The sequence below is a fragment of the Nyctereutes procyonoides genome, unplaced genomic scaffold (genome assembly GCF_905146905.1).
Source record: "Nyctereutes procyonoides isolate TBG_1078 unplaced genomic scaffold, NYPRO_anot_genome, whole genome shotgun sequence".
NCBI lineage: Eukaryota > Metazoa > Chordata > Mammalia > Carnivora > Canidae > Nyctereutes > Nyctereutes procyonoides.
The window spans coordinates 21484318-21502690 of record NW_026575140.1 but is presented as its reverse complement, the minus strand read 5'-3'; the positions used below and the strand labels follow the sequence as shown (position 1 = coordinate 21502690).

The 18373-nt window shown below is 44.4% G+C and overlaps 1 protein-coding gene across 4 annotated transcripts in view; it reads right to left on the bottom strand.

The window, feature by feature from the left end:
• The window catches only part of KIAA0513 (KIAA0513 ortholog), a 62742-nt gene that overhangs the window by 33944 nt on the left and 10425 nt on the right, over positions 1-18373 (bottom strand). The window lies entirely within an intron of this gene.

The window sequence follows — 18373 nt, the reverse complement described above, 5'->3', positions numbered from 1 at the left end:
CATACTGGGTTATACAATTTTTTTTCATTCCGACATTCATCTGCAGAGTAACTTTTTCCAGATACTGAATTTAAAAGTGAAATTGTCAAGAAAGTCCTCGTATGAAAAACGCTGATTGGAACGAGGTATGTAAAAGACCTGTAAAAGTTACAAGGCTCCGTAAAAGAAGCAGAGGTGTTGAAACATACATTTTAAAATAACTCTTAAAAGTCTGAAGGCATGCACTAAATCGGCTGGGCACAGGCGTTTGGCTGGAGCACACTACCAGGGTGAAGATAAGACATTCCTGGTGATACAGGGTGAAGTGTCGTGAACCTGAAGACATTGTAATTAATGCACCCACGAGGGCCCCTCTCCCTCAAATACTAGATGCCCCAGAGGGCTTTTGGCAAAGCACCAGATCACCCATGATTCTGAAGGGCCAACGTTCTGATTTGATAACCAAAACAGGATCCACGTGCTGCCATTCCCAGGGGGCAGAGGACTGTCATTCTGCTGGTTCACTCCCTCAGACACAGACAGAAGTGGAACTTGAGGTGGCTGCAGGGGACACAGCTCCCACCGCATCTCTGCAGTCACGTGCAGGCTAGCCTGGCTCCCACCAGGATGGCAACCCTCTACAAGGGTCCACGTCTGAGCCGGGCACCTGGCAGGAATGCTCTGACTCCAGAGTGTCCAGGAGACTCTCCAGTTGGCTGAGGCTCTTCATGGCCAGGGTTAGTGACCTCAGGACTGCACTCCCCCACAAGAGTCTCCCTGTGAGTCAGCAGCCTAGTCTGCTTTCATCGCTATAGGGTTCTCAGGACCAGAACAGGGCCAGGCACATAACTGCTCAGGGAAGATCTGCTGTTGCAGGAATCTCACAGGTCAGAGTTCAAAGGTGATCACAGGTCACAGGCTGCATGTGTCAATTCAGCTGGCCCACCCACCCGCTCCTAATCACCCGTACATACTTCCACCAAGGCCCTTGGCCTCTGCGAAGGAAGCTGAAGAAAGACTGCCAGAAAAAAATGCCACTGCCCTTGTTTTTACAACGGAGAGCAGGAAAAGCTGTAGGATCACTACTGACCTTTCAGTCAATAAACCGCATAAGCCCTGCCCTGAAGCCATTCTTTGAAGCTGCCTGGGGAGACTGCACAATTCCTGACCTCCGTGGGCTTCCAACATATCCCTGGAGATGAAGAAAATGCATTCCACAATCCAACGGAAACAAACCTGTTTTCTGCGTAGGTGCAAAGAAGAGTAATTTGCAGACCCCCTCTTGACAAAATGCACACCTGGTAGGGAGAGTAAGATGGGTATCTAATTGTGCCGACAGGCAGGGGGCGCCAGCACCACGACAGGGTACCTGGGCTGGAAGACACAGGCTCAGAAGAAGCAAGACCAGGGGATCCCTGGGTGGCTCAGCGGTTTAGCGCCTGCCTTCGGCCCAGGGCCTGATCCTAGAGTCCCAGGATTGAGTCCTGCGTCGGGCTCCCTGCATGGAGCCTGCTTCTCCCTCTGCCTATGTCTCTGCCTCTCTCTCTCTCTTTCTCTTTCTCTCTCTCTGTCTCTCATGAATAAATAAATAAAATCTTAAAAAAAAAAAAAAAGACCACATCCAACAGCAAGGGGCTTCTCAGAAGGCTGGGTTGATTTCTGCTACTTAGAGACCAGAAGAGAAAAGAGAAGAGCCCTCAGAGAGTCCTGGCATCTCTGATGGGGCGGCCTGTGGAACACCATGAGCTACCACCACATGAGCTACCACAGTGTGGCCCTGGGGGGTAACTTAATACTGTCTTACCCAAATCTGATACCAGAGGCTTCCAAGGCATTTGGAATTGATGGGCAACACGCCCAGAGGTGGCCACCAAGAGGTGGGCTTTTTCGTGTGTCACTGATGGGAAGAGCACAGGGTGGAGGTCTGGGGAGAGGCAGAGGTGCCTGTGGCCATTTAGAATCCACATTCTGGATCCTGGATTCCAACCACAGACCCTCATGTCATTCATCCCAACACAACTCTCAGCTTGCCTGAGCTAGGACATACCTGGCATCAAAACTGGATGGCTGTAGCTCCCCAGAATCCAGGCTAGAAATGCACTTGGGGGTCATGAGGCAGGAGCACAGGTAAAGCTGAGGACCACTCAGAGGGCAGAAGAGGGCAAAAGCTGAGTGCTGGTGAGAGGCACAGCCGTGTAGGAAAGGGGTGTGGGAAAAGAGGGGCACAGGGGGGCAGCCCCAGTGGCGCAGAAGTTTGGCGCCGCCTGTGGCCTGGGGTGTGATCCTGGAGACCTGGGATCGAGTCCCAACGTCGGGCTCCCTGCGTGGAGCCTGCTTCTCCCTCTGCCTGTGTCTCTGCCTCTTTCTGGGTCTATGAATAAATAAATAAAATCTTAAAAAAAAAAAGAGGGGCACAGGGTCAGTCCAAAGCCTGGCACTATGCACCAGTTTAGGGGGTTTTAATGGGGTAAGAGGCCACTCTGATCAAGGAGACCGAACTGAGTGCATGGCTGCCACAGTGATGAGTTACAACTCCTAGCCTTTGCATGGGAAGCCTCCACCATCCCTCATCTCTGAAGAAGTGAAGATGACAGGTGGGGGAGACAACAGGGACAAGTGTCAACCTCACTTCTAGAGGGGAAGGCAGTAGACACTGTGAATAGATTAAGTGGGATAAGCATGCCAGGGAGTCTCTAGTGGTTACTAACAAGACAGCTCTGTGAGCACTGAGAGAGGCAAGTAGTGAGGACCAAGGTCACACTTGGAGCCAACCTGATCTCTGCCACTGTGTTTTTTACACACTCACAGATCCAGGGGAAAGTGCAAATTGTATGCTGGGGTTTACTTTCAGCAAGGCACTTGGCAAATTCATTACAGCTTTGAGGACAATGAAATGAACAAAAGTAGCCTGAATGTTGTGTAAATTAGGTGGATTTATAAAGGCTGTATTTCATTGCCCTGAAATGCACTTTTTTTTTGCATTTTAGTATCTCTGAAATTGGATGCCTCATCATTGCTCTTAGGCAGGCTTATCATGGTCCATTGTCACCGTGCAGAGACAAGAATGGACCCTCTTTTATTTTTCAAAGTAATTAAAGAAATTCAAAAAGTGCATAAATCAAAATTGTGTCACTCACTGAATTCTCACAAAGAGAATACTCCTATGTAACCACCCCACCTCAAGGAGTAGAGTATGATCAGTCCTTCTTATTCCTTCCCCCTGGTTCTCCCCTAGTCCCCAAAGGGACACAGATGGGGTGCTCCATAAAGAGCATGCTGATGGCACAGAGGATAGTTTACAGAAACCCATGTACTTTAGAAGGATATTTTACAGAAACCATGTACTTCTGAATGTAAACAAGTTTTAGAAGGACTTTAAGCAACTTGTTTTGCTTACATTTTCCTCCTTGTAATGGATCAAGTGATACTGGATAATAATCTGTGTCTAAGTAATTGTAAAGATATTCTTTCAATAAGGACAGAATAAAAAGTCTAAGTGATTAGAAAGTGTTGTGTGTCAGTACAAATGGCAGTGTTTAATCTTTCTTCACTGTGCATAAAATAATGGTGGGTCTTACAGGTGATGAGGTTTTAAATTTGATGAAATATGGTAGTGGGCTGCAGTACTCAACAGTGACCCTGGAAAGGTCACTAACGGGCAAGAGACTCCAGTCCAGGCTCTACCTGACACCTTCATTAATTACTCAAATTGAAAGCAAATCACATGGTGGTGGAGAATGTGTAGCATCTAAAGCCAGAGGGATGGTTAACACAGAGAATGACACAATCAGACCCAAAAAGCTTGCAGTAGATGTCAATGTTGAGCTGAGTCTTAAAAGGCACCTCTGGATTCACTGAGCATCTGCTGAGTGCTTTCCATGTGCCAGGCATGATGTGGCAGCAAAGGGGTAACGACAATGTAGTTTCTGCCCTTGAATAACTCATAAATTATTAGCGAGGGCATCTGACATCTCAGCACAAACTTGCACAAGCCCAGTACCAGGAGGCGCTGCGCTCATGATGAGTCTATGTGTTTGACACTAATAACAAACTCCCAAGAGACCTCCAGCTGCATTGATGAAAGCAAACTAACCCAAAACAGAAGCAGCAGCTCCGCCCCTACACCCTGCTTCCGCTGGTCGGGCTGCTCCCAGAATGTTTTGCCCAATCCCACACCTGGAAAGGAATGGTCAGCTCCTCTTATGGCAGCAATACTGAGTACACACATCCAAGAACTCACATGCATTGCTCTCCTCAATCATTAAGTCCAAAGAAACCCACGAGGATTCCTTGTTTGGGAAAAAAATAATACATTTGCAAAGGCATTTTAATTAAATAAAGACATGCTTGTTAAGACTTAAAAAAAAAAAAAGGAGAGGCCATTGAGAATCTGGAGAACATCCAAAAAAATAAAGATGAAAATGAAAGCCCACCTGATGACCATGTCACATGAGCAATAGTGAGAAAGTGGAAGAAACTTACCCTGAGAATAACCCAGGGGACAGGACAGGAGACTTCAAATTTGTGAGGAGTGGGCACCTGACCAAGGGCCAGATTATTTCTATGTGGCTCCAGAGGGAAGAGTGAATCTTAGGGTGGAGGCCCACCAAGGCTGCAGTCTCCACTACCAGAACGGTACCCTCAGTCCTGTTACTAGGGCAGCCAGCAGAGGGTGGACGTCTGCTCGTCAGCAGGTTATCCACAGGAGAGGCCATTGGACCTCCAGAGTTCCTGCCATTGGCATTCTGAGATAACGTTTTATGACACTTAATGCAGGCTTTACCCCATTGCAGCTGCTATAAAGCTTCTATCCAAAGAGGACTCATATTTTATGACCTCCAGGAAGAAAGAAACATCTAACACGTCCACAGTTCACAGAAAAAAGAGATAAGGGACCATCTGCTGGATCCACAGTGTGGTGAGAGAGTGAGATGGGTTCAGTTCTCCACAAAGCCCTCCCCAACAAAACCGTGACTCTACTGTGTCAATTTTCAATCCACCATGACAGGCCAGGTGCTGTGCTAAGTGCTGGGAATAGAGCTGTGGAAGACACAAATTTCCTGCCTCACGGAGCTTGCAAAAGGCTCCAGAACAAATCCCATTTCACCACGTTGCCAAAAAAACCAAAGGGTTCAGGAGTTCTGTTAGCCACAAGTGGATTAGGGAGGGAGAGAAAGGGGACTAGGGTTGCCCACCAAAGGCTCCTCCATAGTCAAAGCCTTTAGACTTCTTAGTTCTTCAAAAGTCATCCTGAGTCTCAATTCAAAAGTCACCTCACACAAGCATCTGGATGTACATTTTGCACTTTGCTAATGTTTCACTCATCCTAGGCAACCTTTTCATGAACTGGTGAGCCCTCCAGTTTAAGGCAACAAGGAGGAATCTGGATACAGGTGTTTCCTCTTAATTTTCACTATTGATTTATTGAGTTGGTTCCACTATAAGCAAATGTTAGAAATTACTGCAAAGCGCATCCCTCCCTTGGTGAGCAGCTATATTTCTTTAATAAAAGAAGAATACAGCTAACAATTTGGTGACAGCTGGATTCAATTTGGATATAGACTGACTTGGCCTTCCATCCCTTCCGGTAATTTGACAAAGTAAATTCGTACTGCTCCCACCCCTGGTATGGAGATAGCCACACTTAATCACTGGATTGGGCTGGGCTCCACACTTGGTCCCTTTCCAAAGAAGCTGGGGCAGTGGGGAGGGGAGCAGTTGGTGGGGAAGGACAGAACTGAACAGATGTGCATTTTCTTTGGGCTTGGTGCTTTGCTCCATTGGCCCCGGTGAAGAAGTGTGCACACTGGACATCTGTGTCTCTGGAAGAGAAGGCTCTGGGCAGATCTTCCTGGATGTGGTTCACCTGGCCGGCCAGGTCACCTCTGGCTCACGGTCAAGGTGCTCTGCAATCTGGAGCTGGTCAAGGCTGCCCACACAGCTCTCCAGTGGCCACATGCAGAGGGGATACTGCCACTATTCAAGAGCAACCTGGCACAAGCATTCGGTTGTTGGCCTCTTCAAGACACAACTTCATCTGGCTGGTTTCCTTGCTCTCTCTTGCTTTCTCTCTTCCACCCTCCGCTTCTCTCTCTCTCTCTCTCTCTCTCTCTCTCTCTCTCTCTCTCTCTCTCTCACACACACACACACACACACACACACACACACCCTATGCTTTTGTTAATGCTTTCTTCACTTCCCTATACATACCACCCACCTCCCTCTGGCTAGATCTCTTGGCACACCTCAAACCTGCTCTTCAACATGGAGAAATCTGAAATGTGTTAATGTGTTATTCTGGTTGCTTCTATAGGTCATTTGCGATCTTTTGAAATCCTCTTTAATGTTGAAACATGTTTGACAATACCTTAAAAGTCTATTTAATTTATGCTAAGGAAATGACCCAAGAGATGGCCAGGGAACCTCCACACAGCACAATTTAAAACAGCAAAAGAAGTAGCAGTAGCCTAAATGCTCAATGAGAAGAACTTGGTAAATTCTGCTACATTGATTCCGGCGCTTCGTCCAAGTGTCACGGAGGACCATGATGACAACATAGCATCGTGAAAATGCTCACGTTACATGAAATGAAAATGGAAAAACCAAGACTTACATTATTCTGTGATGACAACTATGAAAAAACAATGCAGGACAATGCCACAGCTATCCTGTCCACCCTACGCCATTGCTACCAACATCAAATGAGCGAATAAAGCAACAAAAAAAAAGGTTAACATACACATTCTGAGTGGCATTAATATTAGACATTTGAAGAACATTCAGGGCACGGGCCAAGAGGGAAATGGAAACTCTGAAGATCAGATCAACATCAGAGATGTGAGAAAGAGGCCACTTCAAAAATTCTGCTCTACAATTTACAGACAGTCTTTGCTTTCATCTGTGTCAGTGTGTGCAGGCGGAAATTCAGTGAGATAGTTACTGGTATCAATAGGCCACTCATTCAGAAAGTCTTAGCAAAGCAAGAGTTATGCTTGCAATCAAGAGTAGATCAGATTCTGCAGCATGGGGCTGAACACAGGGGACAGCCTGGGCACAGACAGTGGGAATCCCAGAGTACAGACTCCTCACTCACAGAGGAGTCTTCCTTTGCTTCTCCATGGGTACCTTTCCTAGCACTCAGTGTCGAGGAGGAATAAAGCTCATTTATTTACAGTCAAACCAACAATCACTTGAACCCAGCAGCCTGAGTGGGTGCCGAGAACCCATCTGTCTCTGTAAGGGCAGATGAATGAGGCTGGGGGTGAGGAAATCTCAGGGGAGGTGCCCCGTGAGTCCTTTATGGGACCCTGCCTATCAGATGCTTCTGTTACCAACTAACTACTCCTTCGACTTTTATTTTTCCACACAAACCCCAATTTTCCTGCCCCAGTTACATCCCTACTTCCTCATTCCTTTGTTTAAACCAGATTTCTTTGTTGAATGCCTACAACACATGCCTTCTGGCTTCCTGGTGGTTCTGAATGAGATGGGGGTGAGTACACCCCACCCAGCCTCACCCACTGAATGTGGCTATAAAACCCGGGCAGAGTGACCTGAGCAGCTATTTGACATCCCTGAAAAGGAAACAGTAGCAGGTAGATGAGGGAAGACAACAGAATTTAAGACACCACCACTTTGGTCTGCCATCTGCCTATGACAGGACCCCCGCCTGGACTAACTACAACCTGACACCTAAAAGGGGGCCTCCCTGCAGACAGCAGAGATCCAGAGACAGCCATCTCATCCTGCTTCAGGAGCAGGAACAGGGTCCCTGATTCTCAGAAACAGCCAAATCTCAGAGTTTTTCCTCTCTTCATGCCTCTGTCTTGGCTCTCTTGCACCTAGCCGCGCGCCCCCCCCAGCCCCCAGCAGCTCTGCAGTAGCAGTGACAACAGCCGCAGAAGAGGGAACCTTCCGTTCCCAAGGGAGGAGCTGTATTCTGAAGAGGCTGACAATCCTACTGGATTGTTCTCTTGATTCTCCTCTTTTTAGTCACAGAGGTGAGCTAAGTTGTAAGGAGAGTGTAGCAGAAGAGAAGTAGCACCCCTGCATTTTGGCTGAAGGACCTAAGGGAAGGAGGAGGTCCCTGAAGCTAGAAGTACTTGGGAGATTGTGAAGAGGGAGGAGCTCAGGGGAACAACCCCATAAAACTGTTTATGAGGTCCTGGGCTCACCCTAGAGCTGCGTGTGTGTATATATATAATCCTCAACAGCATATCCTAGATATTGAGTGCTGAGGTTCAGGAGAGACCATGGGCCACCCCATGGCCAGTAGGGCAGATCTAAAGAGTATATGAAGGCACTGAAAACACAACTGATACTGAAGCCCACGAAGGCAAGTAGGGTCTCAGAATCTGAGTGCCTGCTAAAACAGAGACAGCAACATTCTCTGTGGAATTTAAACAAGGGCCAGGGTCTCATTATGTAATATCCAAATATTCAGGACCAATCCAAAATTACTCAACATACAAAGAACCAGGAAAACTCTCAACTCACAAGGAAAAAGATAATCAAAAGATGCCAATGCCAAGGTGACACAATTATTGAAATTAGCTAAGACTTCAAAGCAGTTATTATTTTTAAAAAATGCTCCAAAGTAAGGAGTTTTTGGAATGAAGAGAATGTTAAAAGGTTTCAGCAAAGAAACTGAAAATATAAAAAAGGTTAAATAGAAATTCCAAAACTAAAAAAAATACAGTAACTGGAAGATTAAAAGCCACCAGATAGACTCAGTAGCAGAATTAATATGACAAAGGTAAGAGTAAGTGAATGCAATAACAGATCAATGAAAATGATGTAATGTGAATAAGAAAAATTATATTAAAAAAATGAACAAAGCCCTGAGGACTTGTGGGACAATTTACTAACAGAGGTAACATTTGTGTCATTACAGTCCCAGAAGGCGAGAAAGAAGGCAGTACCAAAAAATAATAATAATAAATAAATAAATTGAGGCAATAATGACTGAAACTCTCCAAATCTGGCAAAGGACATAAGCCTTCTGACTTGAGCAGCAACATTAACACACAAAAAAAGATTAAATCCAAAGAAATCCACAGCCATGGCCATCATAATACAACTGATGAACACTCAAGACAGAGAACACATCTTGAAAGGAACCAGAGAAATGGAATGCATTACTCATGGGGGAAGAAGGGTTTGGTTGTAGATTTCTCAACAGAAACTGGGACAGCCAGAAGGAGGTGAAACATCACTTCTTAGGTGCTGAAAGAAAAGAACTGCCAGTCTAGAATTCTACCTCCCCACCCCCACCCCCAAAAAAAAAGCTTCTGGAATGAAGGCAAAGTGAAAACGTTTGCTGCCAGCATACCTGCTTAATAGGAAGTTATAAAGAAACTTCTTTAGACAGAAGGTAAATAATACGAGAAGGAAATGGAACATCAGGAGTAAAGTGCAAAAGGAAAGGAGAAAGTCTGAGTAAATATAAGAGACTATTCTCCTCTTGAGTTCTTCAAAATATGTTGGACAGTCAAAAGCAAAAATCACAATACTGGCTGATGAGCTTTTCAACGTAAATAGAGGTATACATATTAACACTACAAAATAAAGGAGAAAGAATAAAGGGACCTACATGGTAGTAAGGTTTCTACTTTCCACCCACAGTCTTCAAATAGTGATTCTAAGTGGACTGAAATTTTAGTGTGTATATCAGAATTACTAGAGAAAACACTGAAAAACCCAAAGCAAACAAACAAAAAAACAGCTACAGTTAACCCCTGAACAACACGGGTGTGAACAATCTGAATTCACTCATACACTGATTTTTTTTCAATAAATACAATAAGTAAAGTACCGCAATGTCTTTACTTTTCCTAATGATTTTCTGAATAAGATTTTATTTTCTCTAGCTTACTTTATTATAATATAAATATAATATATAATACATATAAAAGGTATTAATCAGCTATTTATGTCATCAGTAAAGCTTTGCATCAACCGTATACTATTAAGTTTTTGGAGTCAAAAGTTATTATGTGAGTTTTCAACTGTGAAGGGGATTGGCATCCCTAACCTCCATGTTGTTCAAGGGCCAACTGTACACATAAAGTAAAAAAATTCAATAGACAAAATGGAATGCTAAGACATTCAGATAATCCTGAAGAATATAAGAAAAGGAACACAGAGGAGTGAAGACTCCATGGAACCAAGAAAACAAACAATAGAATAGTAGACCTAAATCCAAACTTATTAATAATTGTATCAAGTGTAAGCTGCGTATATGCACCAATTAAATGACAGAGATGATCAGAATGGCTAAGACATGACCTAGCTATATGCTACCTTCAAGAAATTCACTTCAAATGTGATTGTATTAATAGATTAACAATAGAAGAGATGAAAAATATCTAAACACTAATCAAAAGAAAGCCGGAAAAGCTATGTTAGTGACAAAGTCTAGGTTGGAGCTAAGAGAACTACTGGGAATAAAAGAGAACACGACATAATGATAAAAGTGTCAGTCACTGAGAAGGTTTAACAATCCTAAATATTCATGTGGCTAACACCAGAGTTTCAAAATATATGAAACAAAAACTGACAAAACTGAAAGAAGAAAGAGACAAAGCCACAATTACAGCTGTAGGCGTTAGGATTCGTCTCTTACTTATCTATGGAAGTAGCAGACAGAAAATCAGCAGGGATACAGAAGAGTGGATCAGTAATATCAACCAACTGGATCTCAATGACATTTATAGAACATGCCACCAAACAATAGCAGAATGAACATTCTTTCCAAGTGAATATTCCCCCAAGACAGTCCACCTCATGGCTTATAAAACAAACCTTAGCAAATATATTTTTTAAAGATTTTATTTATTTATTCATGAGACACACACACACACAGAGAGAGAGAGAGAGAGAGAGAGAGAGAGAGGCAGAGACACAAGCAGAGGGAGGAGAAGCAGGCTCCATGCAGGGAGCCTGAAGTGAGACTCAATCCCGGGACTCCAGGATCACACCCTGGGCCGAAGGCAGGCACCAAACCACTGAGCCACCCAGGGATCCCAAACCTTAGCAAATCTAAAACAACCAAAGCCACACAAAGTATGTTCTCTGACCATAATGGAATTAGACTAGAAGTTAACAGAAGCATCGCAGGAAAATCTTCAAACACTCAGAAATTAAACAGCACACTTCTACACAACCCACTGGTCAAAAAGGAATTCTCAAGAAACAGGAGAAAATGTATTCAACTAACTGAAAGTGAAAATACAACAAATTAAAGCCTATGAAATGTAGGTAAGCCAGTGCTTTAAAAGACATTTATAGCATGAAATACTTAGTTTAGATAAGGACAAAGGTCCCAAATTGATAATTTAAGCTTCTACCTTAAAAACTAGAAATGGGGTGGCTGAATAGCAAAATTGGTTGGGCCTATGACTCTTGGTTTTGGCTCAGGTCTGATCTCAGGGTCATGGGATTGAGCCCAGAGTTGGGCTCTGCATTCAGGGAAGAGTTTTCTTGAGTTTCTCTCTCCCTCTCCCCTTCCTCCCCCCTCTTAGCTCTTTCTCTCTCAAATAAATACATCTTAAAAACTAGAAAAAAAAAACTAGAAAAAGATTAAAATAATGCCAAAAGGTAGAAGAAAGGAAATAGTAAAGAGCAAATATCAATGAACTTGAAAAAGAGAAACAATAAACCAATACAATGAAAAAATGTCTTCTTAGAGAAGATTATTCAACTTGATAACCCTCTAGCCAAATCAATGAAGAGAGAAGACACAAATCACAATATCAAGAATAAATGAGGGGGTATCACTAGAGATCCTGTAGACATTAAAAGGATGGTAAGAGGGGCTCCTGGGTGGCTCAGTTGGTTAAACATCTGACTCTTGTTCTTGGATCAGGTCATGGTCTCAGGGTCGTGAAATCGAGCCCTACTGAGCACGGAGCCTGCGTGAAATTCTCTCTCGCTCTCTCCCTCTGCCCCTCCTCATCTGCCTCTCTCCCTCCCTAAGAATGAATGAATGAATGAATGAATGGATGGATAAGGGCATACATAAAGCCAATAAGCTATATAAGATGGGTTAATTCTAGTTCCTTAAAAATCACAAACTACCTAAACTTATTCAAGATGAAATGGATAACCCAAATAGTCCCATAACTATTGAGGAAATTGATAGTTTAGAACTTTCCAAAAAGGAAATCTCCAGGTCCAGATGGTTTCACTGGCAAATTCTACCAAGTATTTAAATAAATAACACCAATTCTACACAATCTCTTCTTGAAAATGAACAGGAGGTAACATTTTCCAATTCATTTTATGAGGCCAGTATTACTCTACCAAACCAAACAAAGATAATACAGTGCAAGAAAATGATATGCCGGTATCCTCCATGGACATAGATGCAAACATGTTAAACATCAAATCAACTACAGCAACATGTAAAAAGAATAATACGTTGTGACCAAGTAGAGTTTATCCTGGGAATATAAAGCAAAAATCAAACAATGATAAAAGTTCTCAGCAAACAGGAATAGTAGGGAACTTCCTCAACTTGATGAAGAACATGTATGAAAACTCTGTATCTGACATATGCAATGGTGAAAGGCTGAATGCTTTCCCTGGAACATTGGGAACAAGGCAAAGATATCAGCTCTCACCACTCCTATTAACACAGTACCACAGAGAAGTCTTATCTAGTGCAGTAAAGCCAGGGAAAGATACCAAAAGGCACTGACAAATATATTGGGAAGAAGAAAATAGTCCCGTCTAATCAGAGATGACATACTAAGCAGAAATTCCTATGGAATATGTTTTTTAAATATTTAAGTAACCTCTACATCCAATGTGGGGCTTGAACTCATGACCTCAAGATCATGAGTCACGTGCTTCTCTGACTGAGCCAGCCAGATGCCTCCCAAGGAATCTTCTTCTAAAAAATCCCTAGAACAGCTTACTAACAAAGGGATGGAAGACAGACCCAGCACAAAGACCACGGGGATGGTTAGCATGTGAAAAGGGGTCAGCATCAACAGCCAACAGGGAAAGGTGAGCTGAGACCATGGCAAGCTACAATTACACACCTGTTAAAAAAGCTAAAATAAAAAATATTGATAGTACCAAGCACTGACAATGATGCTGAGCAACTGGAACTCTTTATATGTTGCTGGTAGGAATGCAACAAGGTTTGGCAGGTGTTTGTGTTTGTTTTTTTTAAATGAACTTTTCCATTTTGAGTAGTTTTTAATATACAGAAATAAACAGAAAGTTACAAAGATAGTAGAGAATTCCCACATGATCCACATCATTTCCCCTACTGTTAACATTTTATACGAAGAAGGCATATTTGTCACTATTCATGAACCGGTATCAATCTATTCTTAGTAACTAATGTCTATACTTCATTCCTATTTCCTTGGCTCTTCCCTCATGTCCCCTCTGTTCCAGGATGTTGGGTTAGTCACCGTGTCTCCTGAGTCTCTTCTCAGCTCTGACAGATTCTCAGACTCTCCGTGGTTGATGATTCTGAGGAGTAGGTGTTGGGTATTTCATAGAATGTTCCTCAACTGGGATTTGCCTGACATTTTTCTCATGGCTAGTCTCAGGGTATGGGTTTCGGGGAGGAAGTCCAGAGGTAAAGTGCCACTGTCATCATGTCGTATCAGAGGCATATGCCATCAACAGGACTTCTTACTGGTGACCTTGATCACTGGCTGAGGACATGTTTATCAGACTTCCCCACTGCAGATTATTTGTTTATTCATAAGAGACACAGAAGCACAGACATAGGCACAGACATCCCCACAGGGAGCCTGATGCAAGACTCGATCTCAGCACCCTGGGATCATGACCTGAGCTGAAGGCAGATGCTCAACCACCGAGCCACCCAGGTGCCCCAAATATTTTGTTTCTTAATTGCAACAGTGGTTACATGAATCCATATCTGTATTTTTTAATGAATCTATACATTTTAAAACTCATAAAAATACACTCCAAGAAAAGGTCAATTTTACCATATGCAATTAAAAAGAAAAAAGAAAAAAAAAGAGGTAGAAACAGCCAGCCAAGTTCTCAGAATATGGTAGGGGCTAAGTAAGTGGTAGTTTCCTTTTCTTATAAAAAGTCGGGCCCTAGAGACCCAACTCTTCGGCTGCTTGGCTGCTGTTGGCCCATCATCCAGCCTGTTGTGTCTACTAGATTTCTTGGTTTCTCTATCTACATCTCTCCCAGGTGTCCGTTTGGAGCTACATACCATTCCTAACCAGCATGTTCTGAACGTTGTAGGTCCATGGAGACTGTGGAACAATCGAGTCAACCATCTCCTCTCTCCTACCAGCTGATCTCAAGGATGGTGCTGGCCACAGAGAGGCTGTCCCTCATCTGCAGTTTATGCGCCAATCCCCACTCTCTTGGGAAAGAAATTCTCTCTCTGCTGTGCAAGGGAAGCAACAAACAATCGAGGATCCAGTAGACAGGGAGCGACCAGAAGTGATTACCGCAGAGAAGAGCCGCTAGTGGGTAAACTCTCCTAATTCTTGTTAGGCAGAGTGGAGCATCACATTCATGGGAAAGGAGGCAGAAAGTGGAGACTTCTACAATATCGGAGACTCTGATTTTTCTGTGATTTTTTTCCCTCCTTTATCTACATGGAGGAAAGAGTCATGCACAGAGAAAGTACTCTGGATTAAGTCAGTTTTGTTTTAAAACTAAACAGGGAAGACCCTGTTAGAATAGCCACACATAGCAGGTGTGACTGCATGGTGGAAACAGACACATGGCTAGAAATACTTAATGAAGAAAATCCACAGATATGAGTCCTGCCAGATTCTCTATATGAAGCTCAGAGAGCCAAAGACTAAAGTGAAGTGAAAAAGCAACTCTGGGCATCTGAGAAGCTATAACATGGCAGTGTCAAATGCAATGGGCTGGCTCACATCCTGAGGGCTACCAAGCACTCTCCAACATTTCCTTTTGGATGCCTCCCTAACTGGATGCCCCTGGAGGATGGGCCTCACTTGTTAGGAGCACAGCCCTGTACTCCTAACAAGAGGAGTACAGAAAGCCCAAGTTGATGTAAGGATCAAGATTGCACATGCCGAAGGGGCTCCATAGAGCCCTCATAGAGCCTTGAGCTGACTGCTGGTCTGAGAAGGTGATAATTGTCCATGCGGCCTGAACAGGCTGGAGCGCAGGTTCCCATACACGGGGCAGAACCTGGTCACTTTATCTGAGGTGACAATGACTTAGGATCATTGAATCCTTGAAATGGAACCCAGCTTCAGAACTCCCTCTGTTACATTCTTAAAACAAGTGCACAGGGCATCTGCTTAAGCATGACATGTAAGGACTCTCTTCCCAAAGAACAGTGCTCACCGACAGCCCTTAACAGCTGAGACCAGCTGTGTGGTGGTCCTGTCCCCTTGTCCTTCACAGATGTGTCCAGAGGTGCATCTGACTCTTACCATTTAAACAACTAGGAATGGAGAACCTTCCCTCGTGACCTGGTAGTAGTGAAGGGACAAACTGTCTCCAGAAGGGCTCGATCACAATAAAGTAAATGCATCACAATTAAGTAAATGCATCACCATAAAGTAAATGCAGGCAAAGCTCCCCCTTTCAGGGTCTGGTTTCTGAGTGTTGGCCCTGAAAGCTTGTGACCTGGGTGATGCAGGAGACCACCATCTCCCCTTCCTGGGGGCCTGCAGCCGTGGCACGCACTCGGGACACCGGGTCGCCTCCTTCCTTCAAACCCACACTAGGATCCAGCCTCTTCTGTACTGACTAGACAAAGGCACTGACCGGCAGAGAACTCACCAAGTGACCTTTTTTTTTTCTTTTAAGATTTTATTTATTCATGACACACACACACAGAGGCAGAGACACAGGCAGAGGGAAAAGCAGGCTCCATGCAGGGAGCCCAACGTGGGACTCGATCCCGGGTCCCCAGGATCAGGCCCTGGGCTGAAGGTGGCACTAAACCGCTGAGCCACCCGGATTGCCCACCAAGTGACCTTGATGGAAAAACACAAGCCTTCTGTAACCAGGGCCTCCTTCCTCCCGAGCCATTGTGGTTTTAAGGAAACAGAGATGAAAAACTCCTATGGTCTCCTAAAGGCACAAAGGTCCATATGGGACAATCAGAAGTCGCCACAATGGGCTCGCAGCAGAACCACCCAAGCAAAGAGAACAGAGAATGGCCTGTGAGCCGTGCAGGGCAGCACCCTGGTCTTTGGAGGCAATGTGGCCAGGGGGGCGGGGGTCACACTCTCCTTGTTCAGCCACAGCCTGACTCAAATCTCTGCCAGTCATCAGCCTGCCTCTGTCTCTGAGGGCCTGTGCTGGGGATAATCACATACCAAGGCTCAGGAGAATCAAGGGACCATGGCTCTGGTTCCTCTACTGGGACTGCGAATGAGCCAGGACTTCCGAGCCGCCACCGCCCCCATGGCCTGCTTTGTTTCTTTTCCTTCCTGGAGTGATCTGCCCCATTTCCCAACTGCTGTTCCTTTATTGTGCAAACATTTTAAAGATTTTTATACCACCCATTTTAGAAGCTAAATACAATCACATTTTTCTAAAATCTTTCTCCCCTTAAAAGTTCGTATTTGAATCAAAGGACGGCATTTTCAGATATTTTCTCAAAAACAGTTGCTGCTCCTCCTTCTCCGGTGCATGCATGGGTTGTCCTGCCACACCTGAGTGCGCTGCTACGCTCCTGGTGTTACATGCTCTCCAGAAGGTCAGAGCCGCTGCTTCCTGATGCTGCTTTGGTTAATGCAATGCTGTGAGAAACTCAAGCTGCTTTGGGGTGTTCTCTTTGCATAATGTTAACTGTTACTACTATTTAATGCTTTCTAATAGTTAAAGAAGGATTACCACCAACACTCGTAATGCTCACTACACACTGGGCACTGAGCTAATGTTCTGTATGGATAACCTGATTTAACACTCCCATAACATGTGGGCTAGGTCTATTAGAATCCCCATTTATGGCTGAAAAACCTTCAAGGCTTAGAAAAGTTAAACAGCTGTCTAAAGCCAGAGAGCCAAAATCAAAGGGTCTAGATAAACCCAAGCAGAGCCAGACGTCACAGCCTTGCTGTAATGTAAGCAGGTAACTGTGCTAATTTGGGGTTATGAATAAGGAGCTTCCAAACTGTGGATTAACCCTCTCTTACTCATGTCTAGGGGAGAAGATGCAACCCAGGAGTCTTCCTGGTTGGGAATGATGCAGACAACGTCTGATTTAGATATCTATTCTACAGCATTTAATGAGGTTTCTTAATTCTTTGTTTTAAGATTTTATTTATTATTTGAGACAGATTGAGAGCACTAGCAGGAGGAGGGGTAGTGGAAGAGGGAGAAGCAGGCTCCCCTACAGCAGGGAGCCTGACACAGGGCTCAATCCCAGGACCCTGAGATCATGACCTGAACTGAAGGCTGATGCTTAACCAACTGAGTCACCCAGGCACCTGATTCCTATTTCAGTAGAGATTGGCCAACAAGAAGAGTTCAGCATTGATCACTCGCAAATGCTAGGTTTTTGTAGAAGTTATTCAATGCCTAAAGGAAAAAAAAAACCTGAATGATCGAAAAATAACACTAATAAAGGAAATGCTTGCAAAGGAACAGGAACAAAACAGTTATGCCCTACATGATTCCAGACCTTGTTTAACTCAGATAAAATCCCATGATGTTCAAGTTGGATGAGACTTGAGATTTCCAGAAGACAGTGGAAGGTTGGCAGACAGATAAGAAAGAGGCAGGGCAGGGAAGCTCAGGAGGAAAGGCACGGACTCATGGATGGAGTTTTAAGGTGAACAACTAAGACCCAGGGCAGTGAAGTGACAGGGTGACGTCAAGGCAGCAGAGTCACACAGTGGTTCATACCCAGCAGCATCCAGAGCCCACTCTTTCTGCTCATCAAATGGGTACAAGAGAACCAGAGAGAAGGGTCACTCCTGTCCCTGGGTTGGTTTGCCATCCCTCTGCTCAGTGTCACATCCAGGATGTCACCACCCCAGGCCAAAGAACATGGCTGCTGCTTCTCTTTTCTCCTCTGATGGAGGCAGTGCCGATGTGGACAAGTAACAGGTGTAATTTTGTAGACTTCAGGTCATTCATTTGACAAATATGTATTAAGCCCCTACCACGTAGTGGAAACTGTGATAAGTCCTGGGGGTACAAAGAACAACAGATACCATGCCTTCCTTTCCCCAACATGATCAAGGGAGGGACAGAGATAAAGAAAGGATCCCAGAGAGATCCCAAGTGCTATTAATTCCAGGATACAGATGTCAGTGGGAGCCCAGAAGTAGGGGCACTCCATTCTGCCTGGGAGACTTTAAAGACTGCATTTTTCAGGGGGCATCTGGGTGGCTCAGTCGGTGAAGCATCTGCCTTCGGCTCCAGTCATGATCCCAGAGTCCTG